This window comes from Rutidosis leptorrhynchoides, chromosome 8 (genome assembly GCF_046630445.1).
Source record: "Rutidosis leptorrhynchoides isolate AG116_Rl617_1_P2 chromosome 8, CSIRO_AGI_Rlap_v1, whole genome shotgun sequence".
NCBI classification, from domain to species: Eukaryota; Viridiplantae; Streptophyta; class Magnoliopsida; order Asterales; family Asteraceae; genus Rutidosis; species Rutidosis leptorrhynchoides.
In genome coordinates, this window is record NC_092340.1 from 257,614,888 (window position 1) to 257,626,458 (window position 11,571).

The following is an 11,571-nucleotide window of genomic DNA, read 5'->3' on the forward strand; positions in this document are numbered from 1 at the left end:
CCCAAGAACCACCATATTCTAAGACACACGCTCTCAACATGTCTTCTAATGTCTGAATCGTCCGTTCACTCTGACCGTCTGTCTATAGATGATATGCTGTACTTAGATTCACACGTGTACCCAAATTCTGTTGTAAACTGTTCCAGAAGTTCGATACAAACTTAGTATCTCTATCAGAAACTATTGACAATGGTATACCATGTCGACTAACGATCTATTTCAAGTACAATTCTGCCAAATCACTTAACGAAGTTGTTTCACGAGTAGCTAAAAAGTGAGCACTCTTTGTTAAATGACCCACAATCACCCAGATCATGTCGTGTCCTTTCTGGGTTCGGGGTAACTTGGTTACAAAATCCATCGTTATATAATCCCATTTTCACTGAGGAATTTCTAACTGTCTTAGAGATCCATACGGTTTCTGATGTTCTGTCTTAACTTGCGCACAATTATGACATTTTTTGACAAAATTCGCAACATCTCTCTTCATTGTCGGCCACTAATACAATGTTTTCAAGTCTCTATACATCTTTGTACTACCTGGATGCACTGATAATCTCGATTTATGTGCTTCAGTAAGGATTAAATCCCTCAAATCTCCAAGCATAGGCACCCAAATTCGGTCATTATAGGTCTTTAATCCTCTAGAATCATTGCATAAGTCAAATTTTCTTTTAGTCATTTGTTCAGTCTTTAGGTTTTCGTCATTCAAAGCTACTAACTGAACGGTTTTCAATCAGTTAATCAAGTCTGAAACTATTTCAATTCTCATAAATCTAACATTTTCGATGGTTTTCTTGTGACTCAGAGCATCTGCGACCACATTTGCTTTACCCAGATTGTACTTAATCTCACAATCGTAGTCTTTAATCAATTCTAAACATCGACGTTGACGCATATTTAATTCCTTCTGCGAAAAGATATATTGAAGACTCTTATGATCTGTATAGATTTCACAATGTGTACCATACAAATAATGTCTCCAAAAAGCTTCAAAGCAAACACAACTGCAGTTAACTCTAAATCGTGAGTAGGGTAGTTTCGTTCATGATTGTTCAACTGTCGTGAAGCATACGCTATAGCTTTATTTCTCTGCATCAAAATGCAACCCAGACCTGCACATGACGCATCGTAGTAGACCACAAAATCTTCTGTTCCCTCTGGTAAAGCTAAAACCGGCGCTTGACATAACAACTGTTTGAGATTCTGAAAAGCCTTTTCTTGTTCAACAGTCCATCGAAAGGCTACATCTTTTCTAGTTAAATTATTCAACGGACCTACTATTTTAGAGAAGTCTTTGATAAATCGGCGGTAATAACCTGCTAAACCCAGAAAACTCTTAATTTCTGTCGGCGTTTTCGGTGAGTTCCAATTCATTACGGCCTCTATCTTAGACTGATCTACTTTAATACCCTGTACAAATCACATGACCCAGAAACTGTACTTTCCGCAACTAAAATTCACATTTGGAGAATTTAGCGTACATCTGTTCCTGTTTCAGAAGCTTTAACACCAACCTCAGATGCGTAGCATGATCTTTCTCGGTTTTCGAATATATTAAGATATCATCTATGAAGACAATCAAAAATTTGTCAAGATACTGGCGACACACCCTGTTCATTAAATCCATAAACACTGCTGGCACGTTTGTTAACCCAAATGGCATAACTAAAAATTCATAATGACCATATCTAGTTCTGAACGCTGTTTTCGGTATATCGTTCTCTGCAACACGTACTTGATGATACCCTGAACGTAAATCAATCTTTGAAAAGTAAGAAGCACCCTGTAACTGATCGAATAAATCATCTATTCTCGGTAAGGGATACTTATTCTTTATTGTTCTCTTATTCAAATCACGGTAATCTATACACATACGAAGCGACCCATCTTTCTTTTTCACAAACAACACAGGAGCACCCCATGGTGAAGAACTTGGTCGAATACACCCCTTATCTAACAATTCCTGAATCTGAGACATCATTTCTCGGATTTCTGATGGAGCTAATCTGTAAGGAGCTTTTGCAACTGGCGTAGCACCGGGAACCAAATCAATTTTATACTCTACTTCACGTACTGGAGGTAACCCTGGTAAATCATCTGGAAATACTTCGGGAAATTCTGACACAACGGGAATATCGGTCACCTGCTTCTTTTCTTTCTTAACATCAATCACGTAGGCTAAGAATGAATCACACCCTTTCATTATTGCCTTCTGAGCTTTCATTAGGGAAACTATAGGAAAGTTAAATCCACTGCGCTCTCCCCTAGCTATCACTCGGGATCCATCTGCCAAACGGAAAGAAATCATATTCTTATCACACTTAATATTAGCCCTATTAGCTCTTAACCAATTCATACCTATGACTACATCAAAGCTAGGTATAGGCATCAACAAACAAGTTAAAGGGAAGGAATCGCCGTCAATTTCGATGGCAATTCCAGAAACAGATGATCTGCTTGGAACCATTTTACCATCAGCTACTTCTATTCCCGAAGGTTCATCTAACATCCTAACAGGCAACTTCAACTTATCACAAAAGCCTAAGGACATAAAAGAACGATTCGCTCCTGAATCAAATAACACACGAGCTGGCAAGGAATTAACCAAGAACATACCTGTAATGACGTCATCGATAGCGGTTGCAGCGTCTACCGTCATCTGAAATGCCCTTGCCTCTGCTGTTGGAGGATTCTTTCTCTTCTGCCCGGCAGTAGAAGCAGAAGATCCCCCAGAAGTTACAGACCTCGCTCCTGACCCTGCCTCAGAATCGGATCTTGACGCAGATGGACAATTTGCTGATCTATGCCCCTGTTAATGCCAACTCCAACAAACATTAGACTTAAAAGAACAAGCTGTTAATTCATGACCTAACACTCCACATTTCAAACACCTTCTGGTCATTGGAGAACACGGGCCGGTATGGGTTGACTTACAAACATTACACCACCCAGACTGACTTGAACCTGATCCACTAATACCAGACTTACTTTTCTGTTTAAATCCGCCTGACTTTTTACCATGAAAACCGGATTGCTTACTCGACTGCTGATTTGACTGTCCACCTGATTGACCTTCTGATTTACCCCCAAAAGATCCACTTCTCGAACTTTCTCTTTTTGCTGCCATTATATCACCTTCTGTAACTTTAGCCATCTCATGAGCCTGCGCCAAGGTTGTTGCAAATCTCGCAACGGTTCTGTACTTCGGTTTAATCACCCGCATAAAATGCTGAATCTTATCTTTCTCAGTTGGTACCCACTGTTGAACGAACCTTAGCTTAGATGTGAAATCTCTGAAAACCTCATCAATCATCATACTTTCTGTCATCTTCATACTCAAAAACTCGGTTTTCAATCTTTCCATCTCATACTCAGAACAATACTGCTCACGAACTTTAGCAGCAAATTGTTCCCAGGTAATTTGACTGATCTGTCCTTTAGGTATATATGCAGTGATAGAGTCCCACCATTCCATTGCTTCACCTTTGAGAAGCCTACTAGCAAATAACACCATGGATTCTGGCTCACAAAAACATGCTTCTAACGCCCTCTCCACTTCTCTTAGCCAATTGAGGGTCATCGTAGGGTTTGTGTGTCCGCTGTACTCAAGAGGTTTGCAGCCCATAAACTGTTTATTGGTACACTTCCTTCTTGTCGCAGGGACTTGAAATGGGTACATCATTTGATTAGGAAAAGTCTGGTTAAACGGAAATGACATTTGATAGTTTTGATCGGTATTTTTTTGAAACTGTGATTGGGAACTGCCTACGGTTTGATTATAAAGGTTTGAAGGAAAAGTTGTGTTTAACGCAGTGGTATTAGGGTTCCATTGCGCCCGTTCTTGTTCCAATTACTTAATTTTCTCCTGAGCTTCTAGTAACCGACTTTGAAGTTCTATTACTTCTTGAGAGGTTTCTTCTTCTGAAGACACATGTCCATCTTCGTCAGGGGCTCTAAAAGTACCAGTTCTAGGGACAGTAGGGCCAGTAGCGGTTGCTAGATTATCTGCCATTACTGCACTATCACAACACTCACACCAAAGCTTAGTATAAATTCTGTTAGTACTAACAACTAACACATATCCTGTCCTAATACTCACTTAACCCATCCCCAACATGTTATGTTTGACATGACTCTTCTAAGTTTGGGAACATGACATGTTGATCACAATGCACATGCTGCCAAACTCAGCTCTGATACCAACTTGTGACACCGCTATTTTTTTTATAATAAATACGTGGCGGAAGCATAATATTAATTAAATACGATATCGACATTTGTACAAACCGATGTCACGTGTCATTAAAACAATTTACATATTAACAGGAAGAGACGTAAATACATTCTGTTTTCAAAAGTACACGGTTCATATTCTAAAAGACCACATCAGAGTTAACCTTGTCAAACATAACATCATCATGCTCGTCTTCTCCCAAAAGCACTATCTACAAAAGCTAACAACCTGCAGGGAGGAGATGGAGGGGAATTAGCACGAAGCTAAGTGAGTACGACTAACTACAGGCCATAGCATACATAAGCATTATACTAATCATGTCACAATAGTTTAACACACAAACATCACCCAAGTGCCGTCTACAGAGACTCTGGTGGCTCGGCCAAACCATTAACCACCAGCTGATCGGACTGGGGCTTACCAGAAGTTCCTCCACCACCGTATGTATATACATAATCCACACACGATGGACGAGTCATTCACATATATATACACCACGGTTGTCTAGGCTACCAAAGAGGAACCCAAACCGCAGGTTGATCTCTCCTACCGAGGCTACCACACAATAGGGACTCACCGGGCTCCAGCAGACAAGCATCAACTAACATGCAGTCATCACAAGTACTAACTAACCACAACAATAAGTATATCTAACAAGCATGGCAATCATAATATAACATGCTTCTATATACTATATTCTCCAGTTAGTCTCACTCACCTAATACCAGCAAACGAGAAGGTATTCAGCTATCTAATCACTGAACCTTCTCTTTCTCCTTATCTCCTGAGAAAAACATATACACAAGTTAGTTTCTGTTCGTTAACATCGAATAACACAAAATATAAATTTTTGTATCAAAAACTGTCCGCTAAAAATTTTTGCTTAACGCTTGCGCACCTTCAAAATTTACATCCTGAACATCAAAATACAAACGGGCAGCATAACGGCTAAAAATCAACACTTACGTAAAATATTCTGCCCTGGACACTCAGTCAGTCAACTGGCTCTTACAGTCGGTCGACTGTCGACACAACCGGTCGACTGACTTTCCCAGTCGGTCGATTCATTTGGTAATACATCAATCGGCCGAAGGTAAATCTCAGTCGGTTGGTTCATTCAACAGTCGATCGGTTGTCTTCGTCAATCGGCCGGTTCAACCCTCAGTCGGTCGACAGTCGGCCGAGTGTGTTCATCTTTATCAGAAACTGAACAAAGGCTACGGACTTCACGATGAAATCCTCAAATCTCGATCTAGAGCTCGTTTTAAACACCAAAATCTACCACAACTTGTTCACTACTAGTTATAGACTCAAAACCCACAACAATTTGACGATAACAACACTTAAATAACTTGTTTTGACACAAATTTAAGCTTTTTACAAAACTCACACAAAACTATGAATTTAACAATGAATTGAACACAAAAACACAAGTTACTTACCTTGATAGACTCAGTAAACGATAACAAACACGATTCTAACACCAATTTGAGCTCAAAATCAATGTTTAAGGATTAGGGTTTGATTGGTGGAGAAGATGAAGAACGGGTGTGGTTTGGGAAGAGTCTGAAAAATGCAAGAAAGTGGACAGCACTAGTTACTTAATTGGGTTTAATTCCCACACTGTGCGATACACGGGTATTTATCAGTTATCTGATATCTTTCGTACAACATTAGGCAACCCAAACGAAGTCCAAATTAAATAAACAAACATGTTCTGTGACCCTTGTCATAAACTGGTCCTAACCACATCATTAAATAATAATAAATATTAAATAAAAATAAAAGCATATAGTAACACATTACTAACCTAAGGGCAAAAATAGTAATCTTACAGCTAGGCCCGATTGAGGATGTTACAAAACAGGCACAACAATTCACATGTGAAGATATTGCTTATCTTAAGATCTAAAAGTGTCAAAATTCACCTTTAAAAAATAGTAAAATGTCATTTTTAAAATCTAAACTGCATTGATCGGGGGAAAGCCTTAAGAAAGTCTTGCTCGTAGTGCCATTTTCTAATTATCTTCCGAATATGGACCAAATCTGAAGTTGAAAATTTTTCAAAAAATTCTCTACAAAATTTTACCCGATTTTATGGGGAATTTAGTGAGTTCAAATATGTGTTTTGCAACCATTAATTATCATCAAAACGAATCTACACTATCATATATTAGCATTCAATATGAAATTTAGAAACAAAAATAAAAATAAGGTTATGAATCTATAGAAATAAAAAAGTGGCTAAAAATATTCGAACAATAAAACCAAGATGTTACAAAAGCAGCAACGTTTAATAGCTAGTGGTGAGATAGCAGCCCCAACATGATTCTCGATGTACCTAAATACAATAATAAATAAAAACAAGTATCATAGTGGTATTTAAACAGGCACAACAATTCACATGTTAAGGTATTACTTATCCTAAGATCTATAAGTGCCAAATTCACCTTTAAAAATAGTAAAATGTCATTATCGGAATCTAAACTGTTTCGAACAGAGGAAAGCCTTAGGGAAGTCTTGCTCGTAGCACCATTTTATAGTTATCTTGTGAAAATGAGCCAAATCTGATGTTGAAATTTTTTTTAGCAAAATCTCCACAAAACTTCGCACGATTTTGTGAGGAATTTAGTAACTTCAAATATGTGATTTGCGGCTATTAATTATCATCAAAATGAAACTACACTATCATATATTCGCATTCAATATGAAATTTAGAAACAAAAACAAAAATAAGGTTATGAATCTATAGAAATCATGTTAGTTGATGCTTGTCTACTGGAGCCCAGTTCGTCCCTATTGTGTGGTAACCTCGGTAGAAGAGATCAACCTGCGAGTTGGGTTCCTCTGTGGTAGCCTAGAAAATCGTGGTGTATATATATGTGAATGACGCGTCCGTCGCGTGTGGATTATATATATACATACGGTGGTGGAGGAACTTCTGGTAAGCCCCAGTCCGATCAACTGGTGGTTAATGGTTTGGCCGAGCCACCAGAGTCTCTATAGATGGCACTTGGGTGATGTTTATGTGTTAGACTATGTGACATGATTAGTATGACGGTTCCTGTATACTATTGCATGTAGTTAGTTGCACTCACTTAGCTTCGTGCTAATCCCCCACATCTTCCCTGCAGGTTATGGATTTGTTGTGTGCTAGTTATCTGAGTGAAGATGGGATGTTGGAAGATATGTTTGACAAAGCCGGAAACTCTGATGTCGTGTCTTTTATATTAAAAGTTGTTGTAATATTTACTATAACACCCAAACTTTTAAATATTAACGTGTATATTATAATCAAGTGGATTTTATATGATATATATATATATATATATATATATATATATATATTATAACCAGGTCTTCTGCTGTATTTAAAAAAAATCAGGGGTGTTATATTGTCGAATGAATCAAAAACCAACGAGGTTAAGTCGATTGGAAAATGATCATTGGGTGATTTGTTTGAATGATTCATTGTAAATGATAGAATTGTGAAGAACTTGCATGTTGATACCTTCTTTATAAAGGGAAGTGTCATTCAAGCATTTTTCCTTTTTGAAGTAATTGAAGCTTTGAAGAAAATGAATCATAGTTAAGAATGATAGATTATGTTCATTATGATTCAACCTACTGAATGCACACAAATCTTTGCTTGAGAAATTTGTTGTGCATTAAATTCTTCTCCAAAGAAAAGGACAAAGAAAATTGACAGATGGTCTGTGGTCCAGGCTGCGGTCAACCGTGGGGTAGATCGCACGGTATCTGTTAATTTTTTTTTAAATCACTCATTCAAATAAAAATTTCATTTCCTAAGACAAGTCACGGATTGTTTAAAGAAACAATTAGTCATTACAACATTAAAAATTATGATTCTACTATATGTGTTTTTGGCTTCCCTCCCCATCATGTCTTGAATCGCTTACATCATCATTCCTTTGGCATGATATTGCTTTCATAACTTTCTTTATCAACTTCTTGATCTTGGATTGGTACCTCTCCCTCTTGAGTTGATTCAAGTAAATTCTCTCCATTTTTAAATCGGATTCTAAACCATTAAAAGGATCTTTTGATTCTTCCAAGATTTCTTCCTCATCACTATCTGATATGTTGTATAAGTTGACATGAGCATTCACTATATCTTCATACACTTGCTCGATTATATCACAATCATCATCTTGAACGTGTCCTTCTGACTCGTACCCCATTTTTGTGATTGTACTTCTGCTAAGTAGCTGAAGAGATGGAGGGTTTTGATCATAATGGGTGATGTTAAGGTAGGTAAATAACTTGTTGAGGTGCATCCCGTACGAAAGTGCCCTAGAAGTATCCTTAGGAACGTCGCTCATTCTTGTTGCCATAAGATAAGCCATGTTAGCATGTTCTCCTTTTTCTAGACACCAGAGAAGAGCAATTTGAGTGGCATGAACATTTGAGTGATTTTCTAGTTTACAGTAGATGTTGTAATCGATCACTTTGTTCCAAATGTCATATTTTTGGCGTAAATGTCTTCCAAGAAACCCTTGCTCAAGTAACTTGACACATTCTTCAAACACAGTTTCTTAATTGCGTGGTCGATGTTTATAAAATATGGAAGATAGGTAAGACTGTGTCCTGTGTGGAAGAACATTTTCTGTCAATCGGGACTTCCAATATTCTTCCAAATTCTTCAAGAGAAAATGTACATCGTTGGTTGCCTAATCTGAATGAGATCATTCCTTCTTCAAATGTGAAGGTGGCATAGAATTCACATACCAAAGAGTTTTATATGGGTCCTTCTAGATTAAGGAACACATCCCATCCCAAATTTGAAAATGCATGAACCATTTCAGGAAAATCTTCAATTTTGATCATTCTTCATTCAGCGATTTTTGAAGTACATATGAATTCTCGATTATACATAGATCTTTTTGTGTTTAGAGGAGGATTATATATTCCCTTTCCTTCGCTTGCCATTTTCATGTACAAAAGCACTTCAATTTAAATCAAAGTGAACGTACAAATGACACAATTGTGTAATCAGTGTTTTGCAAACTTAGCTATCACAAGTATGAATTAGTGTTAACTTTCTTCACATTCTTACCCTCTTTTGATAAGAGTGTGTTTCCAAATATATGAACATGTGTTCTCACAATATTCATATAACACAATGATTTGCAAACTTAGTTATCATCAGTACCTAATGTTTTGATGTTAACATTCTTCACATTCTCACCCTCTTTTGGTGATAATGCGTTTTCACTTTAGAGTATTAGTAGTTTCATAATATTCACATGAATTCGTGTTTTGAAAATTTGAGTTTCATCAATACACAGTTGTAAATTTGAAATTTATCAACTTAGGTGTCACGAACCTACTTTTTTCATTAGTATTTAACTTCTGATAATTGATATTCATGCCATGTCATTTCAATGACTTATATTATTATTTTAGTAATAATATATTCCTTATTATGTTTTATATGAATATATGTATTCGTATTTAAAGTTGTACGTTTCTAAGTGTCGTGATTTCTATCTGGTGAATCATTTCGGTTTTCAAACCAACGATTAGACTTTTGAGATTTTTGAATCCAAATTATTTTAATTATGATATTTTTGTATCATATGAATATATAAAGTATTTCTATATTTTATTTTTCGCGTTTGCGTGTTTCCTTCGAAGATTAAATCGCGTAACGGCGTTTTCGCGTTTCGGGCTTCGTACGGGCGTTCGGGCCACAAGCTTTTGATCAATATTTCAAAGTGGGCCAAATAGGGGCCCACCCCCTCCCATATTTGGCCGAACACCCCTTAGATGGGGTTGGTTTTGTGATTTTTATCTTATCCTTTTCCATTTCATTTTTACTAGTCCATTTTCTCTCAAAACCTAAATTTCTTATTTCATTTTCTCCTCTCCCTTTTCTCTCCCTTTTAGCCGTCACCCAACCTTCACCATCATCATCATCATTTCATCAACAATTTTTTCTTGGATCATAGGGCTTTCAACATAAACGGATTCCTCTCGTCATTCTCTACGCGTCTATATCAATCAATCTTTGATTAGAGTATAATATCAAACCCTAGATTTTTCATTTCTATCTATTTTTACTTATTATAATCTTATTTTGATAGTATAGTACTTGTGTATTATTGTGTTGATGATTTGATGCTTAGAAATGCTCGTTTTCATGTGTTTTCGGTATGATGAAAAGCGGACAGCAGACTTTTTGTTAAAATTAGTGAACTTAACATATGTTTATGACTAATTAAATTGTATAAATGAGTTCCTCTCATCAAGAGCATAATTTTAGGCTTTGGATTCATGTCATTTCGAGTACGGATCATAAAATATGCATGATTTAGTGTTTTGTTGAAATTGAAATGTGATAACTTGTAAGATCAGTTTTGATCCGACTTTTTGGCCATATTTAGAGCCTTTAGGGTGTGCCATTGGGTTAGGATTGATGATTGGATGAACATTCATGTCCGGGTCATCGAAATTCGAGCCACGGATCACTCGGAATGGCTAAAACAAGTTTTAAATCGAATTAAAGAAAAGTTTGGTTCATGGCTGTTCTTCACGACCCCATAAACTGATATTAGGGAGTTTTTGAGTGTTCTAAAGTGTTAGGATGGTTGGTGGGACGAGGATATATATAAAATTCGTCAAAAACCGACACCCGAGACTCAAGTTATGACCCGGCGAACTTTTAATTAAACTTATGGTTATGAAATTGAAACTTAGGTTATAAATAATGATTTTCATTATAATAAAATTACTTATGTTATAAAAGTAATTATTAGTAATTAATACTTATGATATATTTTTATTATATCATTTAATAATTACACTATGATTTAATTATTCTTATAATTAAACTTATGATTAATAATACATTTATTATTAATGAAATACTTATGATAAGTATAAAACTTATGATATGAGATTATTATATCAAGACTTATAATAAAGATTATTTATTTATTTATTATAAGACTTAGTTACTATTTAATTATAATACAATTTATTTATTAAATATTTATGGTTTAATAATTATATTAAAATACTTATGATATGTGTAACATTTCATAATTAATTCAAGGTACTTATATTATGATTAATAATTCATTATTAATTAATAATACTTATGATATGATTAATATTTAATTAATTAATTAAATACTTATGTTATATCAATTATATCATTTAAACTTATGTTAACTTTATAATTCGATTTAATTAAATTAAACTTATGATATGACATGCTTATACAAATATTATTTTAAATAATATTATAACTTATAGTATTAACATAATTTACACTTTAAATTTCAATGTTGACTAAGTTTGACCAAGGT